This window comes from Rhincodon typus, chromosome 33, assembly GCF_021869965.1.
Source record: "Rhincodon typus isolate 14 chromosome 33, sRhiTyp1.1, whole genome shotgun sequence".
In the NCBI taxonomy this organism is placed as follows: Eukaryota; Metazoa; Chordata; class Chondrichthyes; order Orectolobiformes; family Rhincodontidae; genus Rhincodon; species Rhincodon typus.
In genome coordinates, this window is record NC_063364.1 from 77529 (window position 1) to 100961 (window position 23433).

The window sequence follows — 23433 nt, forward strand, 5'->3', positions numbered from 1 at the left end:
GTGCCAGGGACGTGTTTCCTTCGAAGGATACTGCAGCCAGACTGCAGCTTTCGTCTACCAGGGTGTAGAAGGTTAACTGCATGTTTGAATGCAGGACATACCATTGTGAGCTCTGAATGAAAGCAACGCAGTCGGTTCCATGGTGTAATGGTTAGCACTCTGGGCTTTAAATCCAGCGGTTCTGAGCAGAAAGCTATGTCTGACGTGTGAAATGCTGAGAGTGACAAGTTTAAATGCAGCGATCTCAGTGAGACCTCTACTTGTTGTGTCCCTAAGAATTGTTTAATTTGGGACACGACAGTGAAATTTGCCTACGGGCCAAGTCTAAGGCTGGAACTTTTAGCACTGCCACGTCACATATCATCACATTTCTGGCAAAGTAGTAAGCACAGCACGATCCAAACCCTGGCGTGGAGAATTTAGGTCGGTGCCTGAGAGTGGAAGTCACAGTGTTGTTTTTTGAGCTGCCCTCAGTGCTCGACACAGAGCAGGCAACAAATAGACACGCTTGGGAACGAGTGCTGCAAAGGTGCTGTTGAAGACAATCCGTCGGAGATCGCACTTTGATGACACGCACGTCGCTTCAGCAGCGGCAGTTATGTGCGGTTGCGCAGCGATGGGCGGTAAAGGAGGGAGCCGGCAACAGTGTTGTTTGAATGGACAGACGTACTGTAGCAATTTGACTTGTAGTTTGGGCGTGAATGTTGTGATTGGAGTTCAAATCTACGTGTAGCCTTCTTCAAGGTGAAGGGAGTGAGGAGCCTTGGAAAGTCTCATTTTCGTCATTACACCACCGAGACTTGAAGTGGGCTTATTTTTACATCGCACGCAGTCTGCTTTTGCTCTCGCCTGAGCCAGTGACGTGTTTCCTTCGAAGGGCACTGCAGCCAGACTGCAGCTTTCGTCTACCAGAGTGTAGAAGGTTAACTGCATGTTTGAATGCAGGACATACCATTGTGTCCTCTGAGCGAAAGCAGCGCAGTCGGTTCCGTGGTGTAATGGTTAGCAAACTGGGCTTTAAATTCAGCGACAACAAGGTGCAGGGCTGGATGAACACAGCAGGCCAAGCAGCATCATAGGAGCAGAGAAGCTGACGTTTCGGGCCTAGACCCTTCATCAGAAAAGGGGGAGGGGAAGGGGGTTTTGAAATAAATAGGGAGAGAGTGGGAGGCGGATAGAAGAGGGATAGAGGAGAGGATAGGTGGAGAGGAAACAAACAGGTCGAAGAGGCGGGGATGGAGCCGGTAAAGGTAGGGAGTTAGGAAGGGGATAGGTCAGTCCAGGGAGGACGGACAGGTCAAGGGGGCGGGATGAGGTTGGTCGGTAGGAGATGGAGGTGCGGCTTGAGGTGGGAGGAGGGGATAGGTGGGAGGAAGAACAGGTTAGGGAGGCAGGGACGAGCTGGACTGGTTTTGGGATGCGGTAGGGGGAGGGGAGATTTTGAAACTTGTGAAATCCGCATTGATACCATTGGGCTGCAGGGTTCCCAAGCGGAATATGAGTTGCTGTTCCTGCAACCTTCAGGTGGCATCGTTGTGGCACTGCAGGAGGCCCAGGATGGACATGTCGTCTGAGGAATGGGAGGGGGAGTTGAAATGGTTCGCGACTGGGAGGTGCAGTTGTTTATTGCGAACCGAGCGTAGGTGTTCTGCAAAGCGGTCCCCGAGTCTCCGCTTGGTTTCCCCGATGTAGAGGTAGCCACACCGGGTACAGCGGATGCAGTATACCACATTGGCAGATGTGCAGGTGAACATCTGCTTGATGTGGAAAGTCTTCTTGGGGCCTGGGATGGGGGTGAGGGAGGAGGTATGGGGACAGGTGTAGCACTTCCTGCGGTTGCAGGGAAAGGTGCCGGGTGTGGTGGAGCTGGAGGGAAGTGTGGAGCGGACAAGGGAGTCACGGAGAGAGTGGTCCCTCCGGAAAGTAGATAAGGGTGGGGAGGGAAAGATGTCTTTGGTGGTGGGGTCGGATTGCAGATGGCGGAAGTGTCGGAGGATGATGCGTTGGATCCGGATAAAATTCAGCGGTTCTGAGCAGAAGGCTACGTCTGACGTGTGAAATGCTGAGGGTGACAAGTGAAGCTGTGCATAAGAAAGCTGAACCCAGAGCGAAATACAGGAGGGTGCAATTGTCCAGCAGATTGTCAGTTTGCCAGTGAGAGAGATGAGCGAGCAGTACCTTGGCTCGGTGACGTGATGGGAAACAGCAAGGCTGCCAGACAATTGCCCACTTGACAAAGGTGACAAACTTTCTAGAGCAATGCCTTGCACTCTGGGAATGGCTCTGATAGCCATAGTGTAATGGTGAGTGTGCCGGTTACCGAACCCTGTGATACGAGTTTAAATCTAGGTGTAGCCTGCTACCTGGTGAAGGGAGTGACGAGTCTTGGCAAGTCTAGTATTGGTCATTACAAAACCGAGACTTGAAGTGGGCTTATTTTTACATCGCACGCTGTCTGCTTTTGCTCTCCCCTCATGCTAGGGACGTGTTTCCTTCGAAGGGCACTGCAGCCAGACTGCAGCTTTCGTCTACCGGAGCGTAGAAAGTGAACTGCATGTTTGAATGCAGGACATACCATTGTGTCCTCTGAGCGAAAGCAGTGCAGTCGGTTCCATGGTGTAATGGTTAGCACTCTGGGCTTTGAATCCAGGGATCTGAGTCCGAATCTCAGTGGGATCTCTAATTGGTGCGTCCCTACGAATTGTTTAATTTGGGACACGACAGTGAAATCTGCTTACGGGCCAAGTCTAAGGCTGGACCTTTTAGCACCGCCACATCAGATCTCATCACATTTCTGTCAGAGCAGTAAGCACAGCACGATCCAAACCCTGGCGTGGAGAATTTAGGTCGGTGCCTGAGAGTGGAAGTCACTGTGGTTTTTATTTGAGCTGCCCTCAGTTCTCGACACAGCAGGAAACAAAGAGACACGCTTGGGAACGAGTGCTGCAAAGGTGCTGTTAAAGACAATCTGAAACCAGAGCCCGAAATACCGGAGGGTGCAATTGTCCAGCAGATTGTCAGTTTGCAGATCAGAGAGATGAGCGAGCAGTACCCCGGCTTGGTAACGTGATGGGAAACAGCAAGGCTGCTAGACAACTGCACATTTGACAAAGGTGACAAACACTCTAGAGCAATGCCTTGCACTATGATTGTAGCTGTGGTTGCCCTGGTGTATTGGTGAGCGCGCTAGTTTTGTGAACCCTGTGATCTGAGTTCACGTCTTGGTGGAGCCTTCTTAATCGTGAAGGGAGTGGCAAGTCACATTTTCGTCATTACACCACCATTCGCCTCTCTGCCTCATACAGCTCGCTCCCTGTCTCATACCTCTTTTTGCCTCATCCTGTTCCCTGCCTGCCACATACCACTGCCTGACAGCATTCTACCGCTCCCTACCAAACACCCCGACCAGCCTCATCCATCTCACTGCCTCATACAACTCCCTGCCTCATACCAGCACCTGCTTGCCTCAAACCACTGCCTGCCAATTACTGCTCCCTACCTAATACCCCTTCTGCCTCATGCCGTTTCCTGCCTGCCTCATACCACTCCATGCCAAATACTGTTCCCTTTTGCATTCGCCTCTCTGCCTCATAGAGCTCCCTGCCTACCTCATAGAGCTCCCTGCCAAATACTTTTCCCTGCCCAATATACTTTTCTGCCTCATTCCTTGTCAGTGATAGGCAGCATCGTTTTGTGCAGGGAAGGTCATGTCTTACCAACTTGATAGAATTCTTTGAGGAAGTGACAAAGTTGAGAGAGGAGGGAAGGGCTGTAGATATCGTAAACATGGACTTCAGTAAGGTGTTTGATAAGGTTCCCCATGGTAGGCTGATGGAGAAAGTGAAGTCGCATGGGGTCCAGCTAGATGGATAGACAACTGGCTGGGCAACAGGAGACAGAGAGTTGTAGTAGAAGGGTGTTTCTCAAAATGGAGAACTGTGACCAGTGGTGTTCCACAGGGATAGTAGGAACTGCAGATGCTGGAGAATCTGAGATAACAAGGTGTAGAGCTGGATGAACACAGCAGGCCAAGCAGCACACATTGGGCTGCAGGATTCCCAAGCGGAATATGAGTTGCTGTTCCTGCAACCTTCGGGGGGCATCCTTGTGGCACTGCAGGAGGCCCAGGAAGGACATGCTTGGCCTGCTGTGTTCCACAGGGATCCGTGTTGGGACCACTGTTGTTTGTGATATACATAAATGATCTGGAGGAAGGTATAGATGGCCTGATTAGCAAGTTTGCAGATGACACTAAGATTGGTGGAGTAGCAGATAGTAAGGGGACTGTCAGAGAATGCAGCAGAATATGGATAGATTGGAGAGTTGGGCGGAGAAATGGCAGATGGAGTTCAATCCAGGCAAATGCGAGGTGATGCATTTTGGAAGATCCAATTCAAGAGCGAACTATACGGTAAATGGAAAAGCCCTGGGGAAAATTGATGCACAGAGAGATCTGGGTGTTCAACTCTATTGTACCCTGAAGGTGGCAACGCAGGTCGATAGAGCGGTAAAGAAGGCATACAGCATGCTGTCTTTCATCAGACGGGGTATTGAGTACAAGAGTTGGCAGGTCATGTTACAGTTGTATAGGACTTTGGTTCGACCACTTTTGGAATACTGCGTACAGTTCTGTTCGCCACATTACCAAAAGGATGTGGATGCTTTGAAGAGGGTGCAGAGGAGGTTGACCAGGATGTTGCCTGGTATGGAGGGTGCTAGCTATGAAGAGAGGTTGAGTAGATTAGGATTATTTACATTAGAAAGACGGAGGTTGAGGGGGGACCTGATTGAGGTCTACAAAATCATGAGAGTATAGACAGGGTGGATAGCAAGAAGCTTTTTCCCAGAGTTGGGGACTCAATTACTAGGGGTCACGATTTCAAGGTGAGAGGGGAAAAGTTTAAGGGAGATATGCGTGGAAAGTTCTTTACGCAGAGGGTGGTGGGTGCCTGGAACACATTGCCAGCGGAGGTGGTAGAGGCAGGCATGATAGCGCCATTTAAGATATATCATTTACATGAATGGGCAGGGAGCAGAGGGATACAGATGCTTGGAAAATAGGCGACAGGTTTAGATAGAGGATCTGGATCAGCACAGGCTTGGAGAGCCGAAGGACCTGTTCCTGTGCTGTAATTTTCCTTGTTCTTTGTTCTTTGAATTCCACTCCCTGCCTGCCTCATTCCGTTCTCTGCCAAATAGTTCTCCCTTCCTCATTCGCCTCTCTGCCTCATACAGCACCTGAGTGCCTCATATAGGTCACTGCCAAATATTGCTTCCAGCCTCATAGGTCTCTCTGCCTCACACAGATCCCTGCTTGCCTCACACAGCTCCCTGCCTCATACCTGCCCCTGCTTGCCTCAAACGACTGCCTGCCAAATACTGCTCCCTGTCTAATACCCCTTCTGCCTCATCCTGTTTCCTACCTGCCTCATAGCAATCCCCGTCAAATTCTTCTGCCTTTCTCATTCATCTCTCTGCCTGCCTCCTTCAGCTCCCTGCCTCATACCGACCCTGCTTGCCACAAACCGTTGCGGCCGAATACTGCTCCCTGTCTAATATCCCTTCTGCTTCATCCCATTTCCTGCCTGCCTCATACCACTCCCTGCCAAATACTGCTACCTTCCTCATTCGCCTTGCTGCCTCATTTTGCTCCCTGCCTGCCTCATACAGCTCATTGTCAAATACTGCTCCCTGTCTCATACACCTTTTTGCCTCATCCTGTTCCCTGCCTGCCACATACCACACCCTGAAAGCACTATACCACTCCCTGCCATATACTCCCACCAGCCTCATAGGTCTCTCTGCCTCATACAGATCCCATCCTGCCTCATACAGCTCCCTGCCTCAAACCGCCCCCCTGCTTGCCTCAAACCACTGCCTGCCAAATACTTCTCCCTGTCTAATACCTCTTCTGCCTCATCCCCTTTCCTGCCTGCCTCATACCACTCCCTGTCAAAAACTGCTTCCTTTCTCATTCGCCTGTCTGCCTCATACAGCTCCCTGCCTGCCACATACAGCTCACTGCAAAATAATGCACCCTGGCTCATACCCCTTTTTGCCTCCCGCCTGCCACATACCAGTCCCTGACAGATAAATACCGCTCCCTGCCATAGATTCCTACCAGCCTCATAGGTCACTCTGATCATACAGATCCCTGCCTGCTTAATACAGCTACCTGCCTCATACCATCCCCAGTTGGCCTCAAGCAATTGCCCGAAAAATTCTGGTCCCTGTCTAATACCTCTTCTGCCTCATCCGGTTTCCGGCCTGCCTAATACAGCTCCAGCCAAATAGTTCTTCCTTCCTCATTCGCCTCTCTGCCTCATACAGCTTCCTGCCGGCCTCATACCGCTCCCTGCCAAATAGTGCTCTCATTCTCATCCGCCTCTCTGCCTCATACAGATCCCTGCCTGCCTCATACAGCTCCCTGCCTCATACCGACCCTGGTTGACTCAAACCATTACAGCCACATACTCCTCCATGTCTAATACCCCTTCTGCCTCATCCCGTTTCCTGCCTGCTTCATTCCACTCCCTGCCAAATAAAGCTCCCTTCCTTATTCACCTTTCTGCCTCATTCTGCTCCCTGCCTGCCTCATACTGCTCATTGCCAAATACTTCTCCAGGCCCCATACACCTTTCTGCCTCATTTCACTCCCTGACTGCCTCATATAACTCACTGCCAAACAATGCTCCCTTCCTCATTCACCTCTCTGTCTCATAGAGCTCCCCGCCTGCCTCATACCGCTCCTTGCCAAATAGTGTTCCCTTCCTCATTCGCCTCTCTGCCTCAAACAGCTCCCTGCCGGCCTGACACAACTCACTGCCAAATGCTGCTCCCTCTCTCATACCCGTTTTTGCCTCATCCTGTTCCCTGCCTGCCACATACCGCCCACTGACCGCATCAGCCAACTCCCTGCCATATAATCCCACCAGCCTCATAGGTCTCTCTGCCTCAGACAGCTCCCTGTCTCATTCTGCTCTCTGTCTGCCTCATACTGCTCCCTGCCAAATAGTTCTCCGTTCCTCATTTGCCTTTCTGCCTCATTCTGCTCCCTGCCTGCCTCAAACCACTGCCTGCCAAATACTCCTTCCTGTCTAATACCCCTTTTGCCTCATCCTGTTTCCTGCCTGCCTCATTCCACTCCTTGTCAAAGAGTGCTCCCTTCCACATTCGCTTGTCTGCTTCATACAGCACCCTGCCTGCCTCATACCGCTCCCTGCCAAATAGTGCTCCCTTCCACATTTGCCTCTCTGCTTCATACAGCTCACTGACAAATACTGCTCCCTGTCTAATACCCCTTCTGCCTCATCCCGTTTCCGGCCTACCTTATTACAGCTCCCTGCCAAATACTGCTTCCTTGCTTATTCGCCTCTTTGCGTCAGACAGCTCCCTGCCTGCCTCATACCGCTCCCAGCCTCATACCTTCCCCTGCTTTCCTCAAACCACTGCCTGCCAAATAAAGCTTCCTGTCTAATACCCCTTCTGCCTCATCCCATTTCCTGACTGCCTCATACCACTCCCTGCCAAATACTTTTTCTTTCCTCATTAGCCTCTCTGCCTCAAACAGGATGCTGCCTGCCACATACAGCTCACTTCCAAATACTGCTCCCTGCCCCATATACCTTTCTGCCTCATTCCGCTCCCTGCCTGCCTCATACTGTGATAACAAGGTGTAGAGCTGGATGAACATAGCAGGCCAAGCAGCATCAGAGAAGCAGGAAGGCTGATGTTTCGGGCCTAGAGCCTTCTTCAGAAATTTCTTGAGAAGGGTCTCGGCCCGAAACGTCAGCCTTCCTGCTCCTCTGATGCTGCTTGGCCTGCTGTGTTCATCCAGCACTGCACCTTGTTATCTCAGATTCTCCAGCATCTGCAGTTCATACTGTCTCTGCCTCATACTGCTCCCTGCCAAATAGTGCTCCCTTCCTCATTCGCCTCTCTGCCTCATACAGCTCCCTGCCTCATACCTTACCCTGCTTTCCTCAAACCACTGCCTGCCAAATACTGCTCCCTGTCTAATGTCCCTTCTGCCTCATTCCATTTTCTGCCTGCCTCATACCAGTCTCTGCCAAATACTGCTCCTTGCCCCATACTTGTTTCTGCCTTATTCTGCTCCCTGCCTGCCTCATACTGCTCCCTGCCAAATAGTCTCCCTTCCTCATTTGCCTCTCTGCCTCATACAGTTCCCTGCCTCATACCGACACTGCTTTCCTCAAACGACTGCTTGCCAAATACTGCTCCATGTCAAGTACCTCTTCTGGCTCATCCCATTTCCTGCCTGCCTCATACCGCTCCCTGCCAAACCGTGCTCCCTTCCTCATTCACCTTTCTGCTTCATACAGGTCCCTGACTGCCTCATACAGCTCACTGCTAAATACTGCACCCAGCCCAATATGCCTTGCTGCCTCATTCTGCTCCCTGGCTGCCTCATTCTGCTCCCTGACTGCCTCATACTGCCCCCAGCCAAATAGTGCTCCTTCCTCATTCGCCTCTCTGCCTCATACAGCTCCCTGCCTGCCTCATACCGCTCCCTGCCAAAATGTGCTCCCTTCCTCCTTGGCCTCTCTACCTCATAAAGATCCCTGCCTATGATGCTGCTTGGCCTGCTGTGTTCATCCAACTCTACACCTTGTTGCCTCATACAGATCCCTGCCTCATACCGACACTGCTTTCCTCAAATGACTGCCTGCCAAATACTGCTCCGTGTCAAGTACCTCTTCTGCCTCATCCCGTTTCCTGCCTGCCTCATACCGCTCCCTGCCAAACCGTGCTCCCTTCTTCATTCACCTTTCTGCCTCATACAGCTCACTGCCAAATACTGCTCCCAGCCCAATACGCCTTGCTGCCTCATTCCGCTCCCTGACTGCCTCATACTGCGCCCAGCCAAATAGTGCTCCCTTCCTCATTAGCCTCTCTGCCTCAAACAGGACGCTGCCTGCCACATACAGCTCACTTCCAAATACTGCTCCCTGCCCCATATACATTTCTGTCTCATTCCACTCCCTGCCTGCCTCATACCTCTCCCCGCCAAAAAGTGCTCACTTCCTCATTTGCCTCTCTGCCTCATACAGCTCCCTTCCTGCCTCATACAGCTCACTGCCAAATACTGCTCCCAGGCCCAAACGCCTTTCTGTCTCATTCCGATCCCTTCCTGCCTCATACCACTCCCTGCCAACTAGTGCTCCCATCCTCATTCGCCTCTCTGCCTCATACAGCTCCCTGACTGCCTCATACAGCTCACGGCCAAATTCTAGTCCCTGTCTAATACACCTTCTGCCTCATCCCGTTTCCTGCCTGCCTCATAGCACTCCCTGCCAAATACTGCTCCCGTTCTCATTCGCCTCTCTGTCTCATACAGCTCCCTGCATGCCTCATACAGCTCACTGTCAAACACTGCTCCTTCTCCCATACCCCTTTATGCCTCATCCTGTTCCCTGCCTGCCACACACCACTCCTGAACAGCATCATACCGCTACCTGCCATATAGTCCTACCAGCCTCGTAGGTCTCTCTGCCTCATACAGATCCCTGCCTCATACAGCTCCCTGCCAAATAGTTCTCCCTTCCTCATTCTCCTCTCTGCTACATACAGCTCCTTGCCTGCCTCATACAGCTAACTGCCAAATACTGCTCCCTGCCCCACATACCTTTCTGCCTCTTTCCGCTACGCACCTGCCTTCTTCCTTCGTCTCTCTGCCTCATACATCTCCCTGCCTGCTTCATACCATTCCTTGCCAAACAGTCATCCCTTCCTCATTCGGCTCTCTGCCTCATACAGCTGCCAGCCTGCCTCATACCGCTTCCTGCAAAATAGTTCTCCCTTCGTCCTTCACCTCTCTGTTTCATACAGCTCCCTTCCTGCCTCATACAGCTCCCTGCCTGCCTCATACCTCTCCCTGCCAAAATGTGCTCCCTTTCTCATTCGCCTCTCTGCCTCATTCAGGTCCATGCCAGCCTCATGCAGCTCACTGCTAAATACTGGTCCCTTCCCCATATATCTTTCTGCCTCATTCCGCTCCCTGCTTGCCCCATACCGCATCCTGCCAAATAGTGTCCCATTCCTCATTCACCTCTCTGCTTCATACAGCTCCCTGCCTGCCTCATACCGCTCCCTGCCAAAAAGTGTTCCCTTCCTCATTCGCCTCTCTGCCTCATACAGCTCCCTGACTGCCTCATATAGCTCACTGCCAAATACTGCTCCCTGTCTAATACACCTTCTGCCTCATCCCGTTTCCTGCCTGCCTCATACCACTCCCTGCCAAATACTGATCCCTTCCTCATTCGCCTCTGTCTCATACAGCTCCCTCCCTGCCTCATACAGCTCACTGCCAAATACTGGTCCCTGCCTCATACGCCTTCCTGCCACATTCCTCTCCCTGCCTGCCTCATACTGCTGCCTGCCAAATAGTTTTGCCTTCCTCATTCACCTCTCTGCCTCATACACATCCCTGCCTACCTCATAAAGCTCCCTGCCTCATACCGACCCTGCTTGCCTCAAACTGTTGCTGCCAAATACTGCTCGCTGTCTAATGCCCCTTCTGCCTCATCCCATTTCCTGCCTGCCACATACCACTCTCTGCCAAATACTCCTCCCTTCCTTATTCCCCTTTCTGCCTCATTCTGCTCCCTGACTGCCTCATACAGCTCACTGCCAAATAGTTCTCCCAGCCTCATATGCCTTTCTGCCTCATTCTGCTCCCTGATTGCCTCATACCACTCCCAGCAAAATATTGCTCCCTTCCTCATTCGCCTCACGGCCTCATACAGCTCCCTGACTGGCTCATACAGCTCACTGCCAAATACTGGTCCCTCTCCCATACCCCTTTATGCCTCATCCTGTTCCCTGCCTGCCACATAACGCTCCCAAACAGCATCGTACCGCTACCTGCCATATAGTCCTACCAGCCTCATAGGTCTCTGCCTCATACAGATCCCTTCCTGCCTCATACAGCTCCCTGCCTCATACCACCCCCTGATTGCCTCAAACTACTGCCTGCCAAATACTACTACCTGTCTAGTACCCCTTCTGCCTCATCCTGTTTCCTGCCTGCCAAAAGCCTTCTTTACTGCCCTGTCTCCCTGTGACTCCACTTTCAGAGAACCGTGCACCTGAACTCCAATGTTCCCCTCTTCCACTACACTCCTTAAGGCCATACCATTCACCATGAAACTCCTACCTGGATTTGACTTTCCAAAATGCAAAACCTCACACTTATCTACATTCAACACCATTTGCCATTTCTCGGCCCACTTTCCCAATCCTGCTGCAGTTTCTGATAACCTTCTGTGCTGTACGCGATACTGAGTCATCTGCAAACTTACTAATCATAACCTGTACATTCTCATCCAAATTATTGATATAGATAACAAACAGCAATGGGCCCAGTACCATCAGGAGACACACCCCTAGTCACCACTAGTCACAGGCCTCGAGTCTGACAGCATCCTTCCACTTTTATCCTCTGCTTCCTACCATCAAGTCAATTGTGCATCTAATTTGCCAGCTGTCTCTGGATTCCATGCATTCTAACCTTCCACAGCAACGTCATCAAAGGCTTTGCAGAAATCCACATAGATAATGTCTACTGCCCAGCCCTTATCAAACTTCCTGGTCACTTCATGAAAGAACTCTTAATAAATTTATCAGGTGTGATCTCCCATGCACAAAGCCATGCTGACTACTCCTAATCAAACCCTGTCTTTCCAAATGCACGTAATGCTGGAGCATCAAATTAAGAACTAAAGAATTAAAACAGAGATGCCAGGCCAAGCAATGTGTTGTACCTGTATGATGTGGGAGCTGGAAGACTGTATTGTGGTTCATCGTGAACACGTCGGTAATAAGTGTTAGTTGTTTAAGGCACTCTGGCTCAGAGTTGATGAGCCGGAGTCTAAGCTGCGACACATCAGCGAGGGAGAGAGTTACCTGAACGCTGTGTTTCAGGAGGCGGTCAAACGTGTTAGATTAACTCCATCAAATTTGATCAGTGGTCAGGGACAGGAGAGTAGAGGATAGATGATAAAGGATAGAGGATCCAGGAGGTGATGCTGAGGAAACCTCAGCCCTTGAGCATATCTAACAGGTTTGAAATTCTTGCTCCCTCTGTGGCTGAGAGTGGGGGCTGTAGGGAGGATGAACAAACTGACTACAGCAGGGAGTACAGGGAGCCATTCCAGAAGGAGGAGGAAAGAGAAATGTAGTTGTAATCAGGATAGTACAGTCAGGGAATAGACACTGTCCTCTGTGGCCAGGATTGAGAATTCTGAAGGATGCCTGGTGCCTGCTGGGTTTGGGATATCTCATCAGGTCTGCAGAGGAACTTAGAGTGGGAGGAGAAAAATCCAGTTGTCATGGTTCACATAGATTTCCAACAATATAAATATAAAGAGGAAAAAGATTCAGACAAGGGGACTTGTGCAGCTGATTTGAAAAGGATAACCAAAAAGATGATAATTTCTGGATTAGTACCTGAGCCATAAGCTTTGTTGGCACAGGGACAACAAGATGAAAGAAATGAGCACGTGGTTCAAGGATTGGCGTGGGAGAAACGGGTCAGAATTCATGGCACATTGACACCAGTTTTGGGGAAAGAAGGAACTGCTTTGATGGAATGGCCACACCTGACTCATGCTGCGACCAGAGTCCTGGTGAATCACATAACTATGGTTGAGGATAGGGCTTTAAACTAAAAAGTGGTGGGTAAGTTCAGTTGCATGTAAGATTATCAAAAAGTTAAAGCAGGGGAAGGCTCAGCAAACTTTATTAAAATTCCCAGAACGAGTGACAGGACAAGGTGTTTGGGAAATGTCAGCAATCAAATTTTTAGGCACAACAGACAACTACGAGAAGGAGTTTAGGGGGTCGTCAACAGAGGATTGAGGGTATTATTCTAAAATGCATGCAGTATATGAAACAATAAGTGCAGATTAAAACTGACAGCTACAATATTGTGGGTATCACAGATATATGATTGCAAGGGTTCAGAGCTGGGAATTAAATATCCAAGAATACCTGTCCTTTCAAAAAGACAGACCAATGGACAGAGGGGTGTTGTTGTCTTGCTTGTTAGAAATGAAACTGAAGTGATATACAGTCGGAAGGCACAGAATCTGCATGCGTCGAGTTGTGAAACCGCAAATGAAAAAAGGGAATTATTGACAGGCCTCCTCGCAGTGGTCAGGATGTGGGGCAGAAAATCAGGTGATAGAAAAGTAACAAAGACACGATGACAATAATCATGGGGGAACCTCACAACATGCAGATTGACCGTGAAAATCAGATCAGTAGCAGATCTCAAGAAAAGGAAAGCGTGGAATGGCTACGAGACGGCTTTTGGGAGTAGCGGCTGCTTGGGAACAGGCAATTCTGGATTTGGTGACGTGAAATGAATCACAGATTCACTACAGTGTGGAAGCAGGCTATTTGGCCCATCAAGTTCACACCAACCTTCCAAAGATCATTCCACCGGACCCACACCCTACCCTATCCCATAGCCCTGCATTTCCCATGGTTAATCCACCTAGCCTGCACATCCCAAGACACTATAGGCAATTTAGCATGGCCAATCCACCTAGCCTGCACACCTTTGTACTGTGGGAGGAAACCAGAGCACCTAAAGGAAGCTCATGCAGACACAGGGAGAAAGTGCAAACTCACACAGACCATCACCCGAGGGTGGAAGTGAACCTGGGTCCCTGGCACTTTGAGGCATGAATGCTAACCACTGAGCCACCTTGCCACCCTTAATGAGGCAGACTGGATGAGGGAGTTTAAGATGAAGAACCTCTAGTGACCAGTGACCATAACATTCACCCTGCAGTTTGAGAGGGAGAAGATCCGATCAGATGTAAGAGTATTACAATTGAGTAAAGGTAGCCACAAAGACATGATGGAGGAGCTGGCCAGAGTTGATTGGAAGGGAGGCCTAGTTGGAAAGACAGTGAACCAGCAGTATCTGTGGACAATTAGGGAGGCACGGCAGAAATTCATCCCAAAGAAGAAGAACATGCTATGCGTAAGATGAGGCAACCATGGCTGACAAGGTAATTCAGGGTTAGCATAAAAGCAAACCAAAAAGCATACAACGTCAGTATTCACAGTGGAAGACACCATTAACACACCATAACTTCAAGAGAGTCAGGGGGCAGAGGTGAGCATTGTGACCATCACAAAACAGAAGGTATTTGGGAACCAAAAAGTTCTGAAGGTCGATAAACCACTCGGACCAGATGGACTACACCCCAAAGTTCTGAAGGGGCTTGCAGAGGCATTGGGAGCAATCATTCAGGAACCATTGGAGTCAGGGAGGGTCCCAGAGAGCTGGAAAATGGCTGATGGACCAACACTGTTTAAGTAGCGAGGAATCTATAGCCTGTGCTCAGTTCAATGGTGCAAATTTAGATTTCATGAAGAAGGGTATGATAAAATAGGGATAAGTCAGCATGGCTTTGTCAAAGCCAGGTCATGCCTGACAAATCAAATATAGATTCTTGGAGGAGTAACAATCAAGTTAGACAAAGGAGAGCCAGCCGATGTGATCTATCTGGATTTCCAGAAGGCTGTTGACAAAGTGCCCCACAGGAAACGTGCTAAATCAGATAAGAGCCCATGGTGAGCCCAGGAAAGGAACTGGCATGGAAAGAGGATTGGCTGACTAGCAGAAGGCAGAAAGTAGAGATAAAGGGGTCTTTTTCAGGATGGCAACTGGTGACTGGTGGAATTTTGCAGGCCTTTGTTGAGATAATAACTATTCAAATTATACGTTAATGAGCTGAATTTGATTGACTTTTTTTAGGCAGTAACCAAGAGAATTGATGAGGGCAGAGCGGGAGATATTGTTTACTTGGAATTTAGTAAATCCTTTGACAAGGCTCCACATGACAGACAAATTAGTAAAGTTAGATCACATGAGATTCAGGATGAGCTTACCAATTGGATACAAAATTAGTTTAACGGCAGGTGACAGAGAATGACAGTGGAGGATTATTTTTCAGACTGCAGGCCTGCGTCCAGTGGTGTTCCAAGGATGGTGCTGGGTCCACTTTAGCTTGTCATTTATATAAATTATTTAGATAATTTATATAAATTATTACAAGGCATGGTTAGTAAGTTTGCAGATGACACTAAGATTGGTGGTATAGTGCAGAGCGAAGAAGGTTATTCAGGATTACAAAGGGATCTTGATCAGTTGGATAATGGGCTGAGAAATGGCAGATAGAGTTTAATTTGGATAAATACGAGCAATTGGATTTTGGAAAAACAAATAAGGGCTGGACTTCGACAATGAAAAATGGGGACTTGGATAATGTTATAGAACAGAGACACCTAGGGGTTCACATATGGATAGAGTGGTTAAGAAGGCATTTACTGTGCTGGCCTTCATTGCTCAGAAATTTGAGTATAGGAGTTGTGATGTTATTTTTAGGTTGTACATGATGTTGGTAAGGCCTCTTCCGAAGTACTGTGTCCAGTTGTGGTCACCATGTAAATATTTTCTGAAATCTTTCAAGTTTCACAACATCCTTCCAATAGTGGGGAGACCAGAATTGCACACAGTATTCCAACAGTGCCTAACCAATGTCCTCCCAACTCCAATACTCAATGCACTCAAGCAAGCACACTAAATGCCTTCTTCACTATCCTATCTACCAGTGACTCCACTTTCAAGGAACTATGAACCTGCACTCCAAGATCTCTTTGTTCAGTAACACTTCCTAGGAGGTTACCATTAAGTGTATAAGCCCTGCCCTGATGTGCCTTTCCAAAATGCAGCACCTCACATTTATCTAAATTAAACTCCACCTGCCACTCCTTGGCCTATTGGCCCATCTGATCAAGATCCTGCTGTACTCTGAGGTAGCCTTCTTCGCTGTACACTATACCTCCAAATTTGGTGCCACTTGCAAACTTACTAACCATACATCCTATGTTCACATCCAAATCATTTCTCTAAAGTGAACCCAACACCCATTCCTGTGGCACACTACTGGTCACAGGCCTCCAGTCTGAAAAGCAAGCCTCCACTACCACCCTCTGTCTTCTACCTTTCAAGCCAGTTCCTCATCCAAATAGCGAGTTCTCCCTGTATTCCGTGTGATCTACCCTTGCTAACCAGTCTACCACAAGGAACTTTGTCGAACGTTGTTTCTAGGAGTGGAGGGTTTGAGCGAGATGGAAGGGCTGGATAGTCTGGGACATTTTTCACTGTAACCTAGGAGGTAGTTGGGTGACCTTATAGAGGTTAATAAAATCATGAGGAGTATAGATAAGGTAAATGGCAGGGATCTTTTACCTTGGGTGGGGGATTTCAAGACTAGGGGCTATATTTTCAGGTCTTGGAGTCAGACAGCACTGAAACAGACCCTTCAGCCCAACCAGTCCATGCCAAATATAATACCAAACTAAACTGGTTCCACCTGCCAGCTTCTGGCCCATATCCCTCCAAATCTTTCCTATTCATGTATCTATCCAAAAGTCTTTTAAACATTGTAATTGTATCCGCATCCACCACTTCCTCAGGAAATTCATTCCACATGCGAACCACCCTCTTGTATAAAAATTGCTTCTGCTGTCTTTTTTAAATCTCTCTCCTCTCACCTGAAAAATGTGCCCCCTAATCTTGAAATTCCACAATTAGGGAAAGACAACTAACCATCAACTCTATCTATACCTCTCATTATTTTATAAACTTCCATCAGGTTGCCTCTCAACCTCCTGTGCTCCAGTGAAAAAAGTTCCAGCCTATCCAGCCTTTCTTTATAACTCAAACTTTTCATACCGGCAACATCCTGGTAAATCTCTTCAGAACCCTCTCCAGCATAATAATATCCTTCCTATAACAAGGTGACCAGAACTAGATACAGAATTCCAGAAGAGGCCTCACCAATGTCCTGTACAATTTCAACATAATTTCCCAACTCCTGTACTCAAAGGGCTGAGCAATGAAGCCAAGCATGCCAAACATCTTTTTAACCACCCTGTCTATATGCGATGCAAACTTTAAAGAATTATGTACCTGTACCCCTCGGTCCCTCTGTTATACAACACCACCCATTACCCTACCATTAATTGTATTTGTCCTACCCTTCTTTGTTGTACCAAAATACAATACTTTGCATTTATGCAGATTGAATTCCATCTGCCATTTTTTAGACCATTGACCCATTTGATCAAGATCCCTTTGTAATCTTAGAAAACCTTCCTCACTGTCTGCTGTGCCACCAATTTTGGTGTTGTCCACAAATGTACTAATTGTGCCTTCTATATTCTCATCCAAACCAAATACATAAGTGACAAACAAGCAAGGACCCAGGATTGATCCCAATGGAACACCGCTGGTCACAGGCCCCCGGTCCAAAAAGCAACCCTCCAACATTACTCTCTGTTTCCTACCATTAAGCCAATAATGTATCCAATTGGCAAGCTCACCCTGAATCCCACATGACCTAACTTTGCTAATTAGTCCACCATATGGAACCTTATCAAAGGCTTTACTAAAATCCAAATAAACAATGTCTACTGCTCTGCCATTAACCACCTTTGTGGTAACTTCCTCAAAAAAACTCTCTTTTTGTGAGACACAATTTTCCTCACACAAAACCATGCTGACTAGCCCTAATCAATTTTTGCCTCTTTAAATGTCCATAAATCCTATCTTTCGTAATCACCTCCAGCAATTTACCCACAATCGAAGTCAGACTCACAGGTCTATAGCTCCCAGTTTTCTCCTTACAATCTTTCTTAAACAAAGGTACAACATTAGCCACCCTCCAGTCATCAGACACCTCGCCCATAGATATAGATGATGCAAATATTTCTGCAAGGGGTCTTGTAATTTCCTCCCTTACTTCCCACAACCTTCTTGGACACATTAGATCAGGTCCTGGAGATTTACCCACCTACATATTCTCCAAGACCTCCCAAACTTCCTCTTCTGTAATGTAAACTGTTTTTCAAACATCAAAGTTTATTTCTCTACATTCTCTAGACTCCATTTCTTTCTCCACAGTAAAAAGTGACGCAAGACATTCATTTAGTATCTCTCCCATCTCCTGGGGTTCAACACAAAGACAACCATCTCCTTGATCTTTAAGAGCCCCTTCCCTCTCTCTCTACTTACCCTCTTGCTCTTAATACATTTGTAGAATCTCTTTGGATTATTTTAACCTTATCTGCCAACACTATCTCATAGCCCCTCTTTGCCTTCCTGATTTCTCTCTTAAGAATGCCCTCACACACTTTATATTGATTAAGAGATTCAATTGAACCAAGTTGTCTATATCTAAAATAAGATTCTCTTTTATTCTTGCTTAGACCGTCAATATCTTTACTCATCCATTGTTCCTTAAACTTACCAGCCTTATCCTTCACTCTAACAGGAACAAACTGCTTCTGAACTCTTGTCATCGCACTCTTGGATGCCTCCCAATTGTCTGATGTTCTCTAAATGTGAACAGTCGACTCCAATCAACTTTTGAAAGTTCCTTTCTCATAGCACTAAAATTTTTGCCTTGGCCTGACGCCAATTAAAAACTGGAACTTTTATGGAAGGCTTATCCTTCTCCATAACCATTTTGAAACTAATAGAAACATGATCGCGAGGCCCAAAGTGTTTTCTCCACTTTTACTTCAGTTACTTGCCCTGAAATATTGCCCAAAAGAAAATCGAGTTTTGTTCCTTCTCTCGTAGGATCATCCACATATTGATATTTTAAGTTTTCTTGAACAGATTTCACAAATTCTTCACCATTCAAACCTTTAACACTATGGTAGCCTGAGAAAATGTGTGGAAAACTAAAACCCCCATTATTACAATCTTAGTATGCTTGCATGTATCTGAGATCTCCCGACATATTTGTTTCTCAATTTCTCTCTTACTATTGGAGGGCCTGTAGTACAACACCATCAAAGTGATCCTTCCTTTATTATTTGTAATTTCTACCCATGTATTTTCATAGGACTACACAGTTCCACAGGATGCACACTGAGACAAACATCAACTGTGGCTGGAAGACCATCAACTCAGTGGAAGATGCTCTTTGGTCTGCCCGAACCTTGGTCTTCCAGAATAAGGAGTTGGCCCTGATTGAATGTTGCAGACTGGCACATTCCATGGTACAAGGTTCTGAGGGACGCAGCACAGCTTGGGGCAGCCACCACCAAGGAGCAGTGGGGAAAGACCACTGACTGAGATCTTCCTGCTGAAGGTAAATGGGGGCCCATTCAGTTATCAGACCCAGTGTCTCAAATATGTGTAAATATTGGTATTGTATGAGTGAGAGTTGGATAGAGTCAAAGCTCAATGTATTGTTTTGTTTATTTGATATGCAGCTGTACAGAACTGATCTGCATTTGTAACAATTTGTATACGTACAAAGATTTATAAAGAATAAATAAAGTGTATTTCAGAAAGAAAAAAATTCTGGGAGCAGTCAGCTAAGTCAGGAAGGTCCCCCCAGTGGTAGTTAGTTAGACTAGTAAGTAGGGTTAGATCAAATGAGATCCAGGGCGAGGTTGGCAATTTGACACAAAATCAGTTTGACAGTAGAATACAGAGGGTGGTGGTCGAGAGTTGCTTTTCAGATTGGAGACGTGTGACCAGAGGTGTGCTGCAGGGATTGGTACTGGGTCCAGTGTTATTCATCATTTATGAGAATGATTTCGATGAAAATATAGGAATCATGGTGAGTCAGTTTGCAAATTGGTGGTTATAGTTGACAGTGAAGATCAACTATGCCGAGGAATGCAGATGGAATTTAATTCAGATAAATGCGAGGAGTTGCACTTTGGTAAGGGAAACCAGGGCAAGGCTTACATAGTTAATTTAATTTGGTTTGGTTTGTTGTCATGTGAAAAGCTTTGTTTGTGAGCAGTACAGGTAGATCATAGTATGCAAGGACATGCAGAACATAGGGTGAAAAAACCTGGTCAGAGTGAGGCATTCAGGTTACACTGCACAGGGCATGTGCTAGGCAAGAACAACATTAAAAAGATCAACGTTTTTGAAATCAGAGAGTCCATGCATCAGTCCAATAATGTCAGGGAAGAAACTGTTCCTGAAACTGGTGGTGCATGTGTTCAAGCTTCTGCATCTTCTGCCTGACAGAAGACGTTGTAGGAGAGCATTACTGGGATGGGATGAGATTTTGATGATGTTGGCAGTCTTTCTGCAGCAATGAGAGGTAAATGGAGTCCATGGACAGGAGATTGGCTTCTTTGATGGTCTGGGCTGTGCGCACAACCTTCTGTAGTTTCTTATGGTCTTGGGCAGAGCAGTTGCTGTACCAGGCCGTGATGCACTCAGACAGTATGCTTTCTATCGTGCACCTGCATAAGTTGCTGAGCGTCCTTCTGGACATGTCAAATTTCCTCAGCCGCCTGAGGAAGAGGAGGTAATGGTAGGGTCCTGGGAAGTGTTGTGGTACAGAGAGACCTTGGGGTGCAGGAATATAGTTCCTTGAAAGTGGCATGACAGGTAGACAGGGTGGCGAAGAAGGCTTTTGGTACACCTGCCTTCATCAGTTACAGCATTGAGTGCAGGAGTTGGGATGTCATGTTACATCTCTACAAGATATTGGTGAGGCCAGAATTGGAGTACTGCATACAATTCTGGTCACCCTTCCATAAGAAGGATGCTATTAACCTGGAAAGGGAGCAAAAAAGATTTCTAAGGATGTTACAGAGAACTATAGGTTTTGAGTTATGAGGAGAGATTGGGTAAGGTGAGACTTCTTTCCCTGGAGCTCAGGGGTGACCTTCGAGACATTTATAAAATCTTGAGGGTTATGGATGAGATGAATAGCCCAAGGTCTTTTCCTTAGGCTAGGGGAGTCTAAAACTAGAGGACACAGGTTTAAGGTGAGAGTGACAAGATTTAAGGGGGACCTGAGGGGCAATTTTTTTCACACAGGGATGTTGCATACATGAAATGAGCTGCTGGAGGAAGTGGTAGAGATGGATGCAATTAACATTTAAAAGATGTTTGGGCTGGTACATGGATTGGACAGTTTAGAGGAATAGAGGCCAAATACAAGCAAATGGGACTCGTTCAGTTCAGGAAACCTGCTTGGCCTGGATGAGTTGGGCTGAAGGGCCTATCACTGTGCTGTATACCTCTATGAATCAGATTCTATGACTCTAACTAGAGAAATTCGATTGGGGATGACTGTTTCTGAGTCAATCCACATCTGACAGGTGGGAGTCTTTTAAAACCCAGTTGGTCAGACTTCAAAACAAGAATGCTCCTGTGAGGATGAAAGTTAAGGATGACAAAATTCTGTAACCTTGGATGATGAACAATGTTGTAATTTTAGTTAGAAAGAATATAATGTTTCAGAAAAAGGCAATCAGACAAGGGCCTTGCAATATGAAGGAAATAGAAAAGAACTTCACAAAGAAATTAGAAGACCTAGAAGGGGCCATGAAATGTCCTTGGCAAGTAGGATTAAGGACAGTCCAAGCTGTATTGTATGCATTTTACAAGCAAGAGTGAGACTTGGTGAAAAAGTAGCACTGCTCAAGAACAAAGGAGGGAATTTGTGTGGAGTCACAGGAAGTGGGTAAAGTCCTTAATGAGTATTTTGCAACAGTATTCACCAAGTAGAAAGTCATGGATGAAGCTCAGTTTAGAGAAGGACTGTTGATATTGTGGGCCATGTCCATATGAAGAAGGAGGTGGCGTTGGGTACCTGGAAAAATATTAAGTTAGATAAATTCTCAGGGCCTGATGAGATCTATTCCAGGAGATGGAGGAAAGCAAGGGCTAGGTTTATGGATTGCTGAGGCCTTTACAGAGATCTTTGTGTCCACTTTAGCCACAGGTGTGGGCCCAGAAAACTGGAGGAACCATTGTTGTTCCTTTGTTCATGTTAATCTTCAGGGTCAATGCAGGGACTTCTGTTGTTTGTAATGCATATAAATAATTTGGATGAAAATGTCAGTGGCCTGATTTGTAAATTTTGCAGATGACATGAAAATTTGGATAATGAGGAAGCATACTAAAGGATGCAGCTGGATACAGGTCAGCTGGAAAGTTGAGCGGAGAAATTTCAGATGGAACTTAATCCGGACAAGCGTGAGGTGATGCATTTTGGGAGATGAAATGCAAAAGGAAAGTACATTGTAGATGGCCAGACCCTAAGGACCATGGAGATACTGAGGAGTCCAAGTCCATAGCTGCCTGAAAGGCACTGCAACATAAAGTGGTTAATAAGGCGTATGACATGTCTGCCTTCATCAGTCAGGGGATTGAGTACAAAAGTTAGCAAGTCACACTACAACTGTATAAGTCAGACCACATTTGGAGTATATGTGCTGTTCTGGTCGCTGCACAATCAGAAAGATGTGGAGGCTTTGGAATGTGTGCAAAGGAATTGACCAGAATGTTGCATCGACTAGTGTACTGGCTATAATAGAATGGGTGGATGGAAATGTCAAATACTAAAGGGCGTAGGTTTAGGGTGAGGAAGGAAAGTGTTGTTTTTACACAGAGGGTAGGAGGTGCCTGGAACAAGTTGCCAAGGGAGTTGGTAAAAGCAGATACAACAGCAACATTTAAGGGGAATTTAGACAGACACATGAATAGGCAGTGAATAGAGGGATATGGACTATGTGCAAGCAGATGGGATTATTTTAGAATCGCATCATGGTCGGCACAGACATGATGGGCTGAAGGGCCTGTTCCTGTCCTGTACTGTTCCATGTTGTTGAGAAAACTGCAACAGCCAGTCTGTATTTTTCTTTATTCACTTATCTGACATGGAAATCGCAGGCTACCCAGCATTTATTGCTTGTTCCTCATTGCCCTTGAGAAGGTGGTGGTCCCTTAAACCACTGCTGACTATCTGATGTAGGTCTGACCCACAATGCCGTTTGGGAGGGAATTCTAGGATTTTGACCTCGTGACACTGAAGGAACAACGATCTATTTCCAAGTCAGGATGGTGACTGGTTGGGAGGGTGTCTTGGAGCTCCTGGTGTTCCCATGTGTGCACTACCCTTATCCTTCTTGATGAAAGTGGTTGTGGGTTTGGAAGGATTTTTGGTGAATTTCTGCAGTGCATCTTACAGATGGGGCACACTGCTCCTACTCAGCATCAGTGGTGGAGGGAGTGGATACTTGTGCATATGGGTTGCTTTGTCCTGGATGGTGGCAAACTTTGAGCATTGTTGGAGATGCATGCATCCAGGCAAGTGGGGAGTATTCCATCACACTCTGAACTTGTTCCTTGTAGATGGTGGACAGGCTGTGGGGAGTCAGGAGGTGAGTTTCTTGCTGCAGTATTATTAGCATCTGACCTGGTCTTGTAGCTACACTATTTGTATGAAAAGTCAAGTTCAGTTTCTTGTCAATGGTAACCCCCAGGATGGGGGTGATTTAGTGACAGTGATTAAATTGTCTCTTAGTGGACATGGTCATTGCCTGGCATTTCTGTGG

General features: G+C 47.1%; 1 long non-coding RNA gene and 1 other non-coding gene across 2 annotated transcripts; both read left to right on the top strand.

Annotated features, from left to right (window-relative positions):
* The first annotated feature begins 1968 nt into the window (after nt 1–1968).
* On the top strand, nt 1969–21980 carry LOC125486819. The gene is made up of 3 exons (XR_007265445.1): nt 1969–3113; nt 18957–19205; nt 21963–21980. It is a non-coding gene; the product is annotated as an uncharacterized LOC125486819 (long non-coding RNA).
* On the top strand, nt 2608–2679 carry trnaq-uug. The gene has a single exon. It is a non-coding gene; the product is annotated as a tRNA-Gln (tRNA).
* Nucleotides 21981–23433: the final 1453 nt, after the last annotated feature.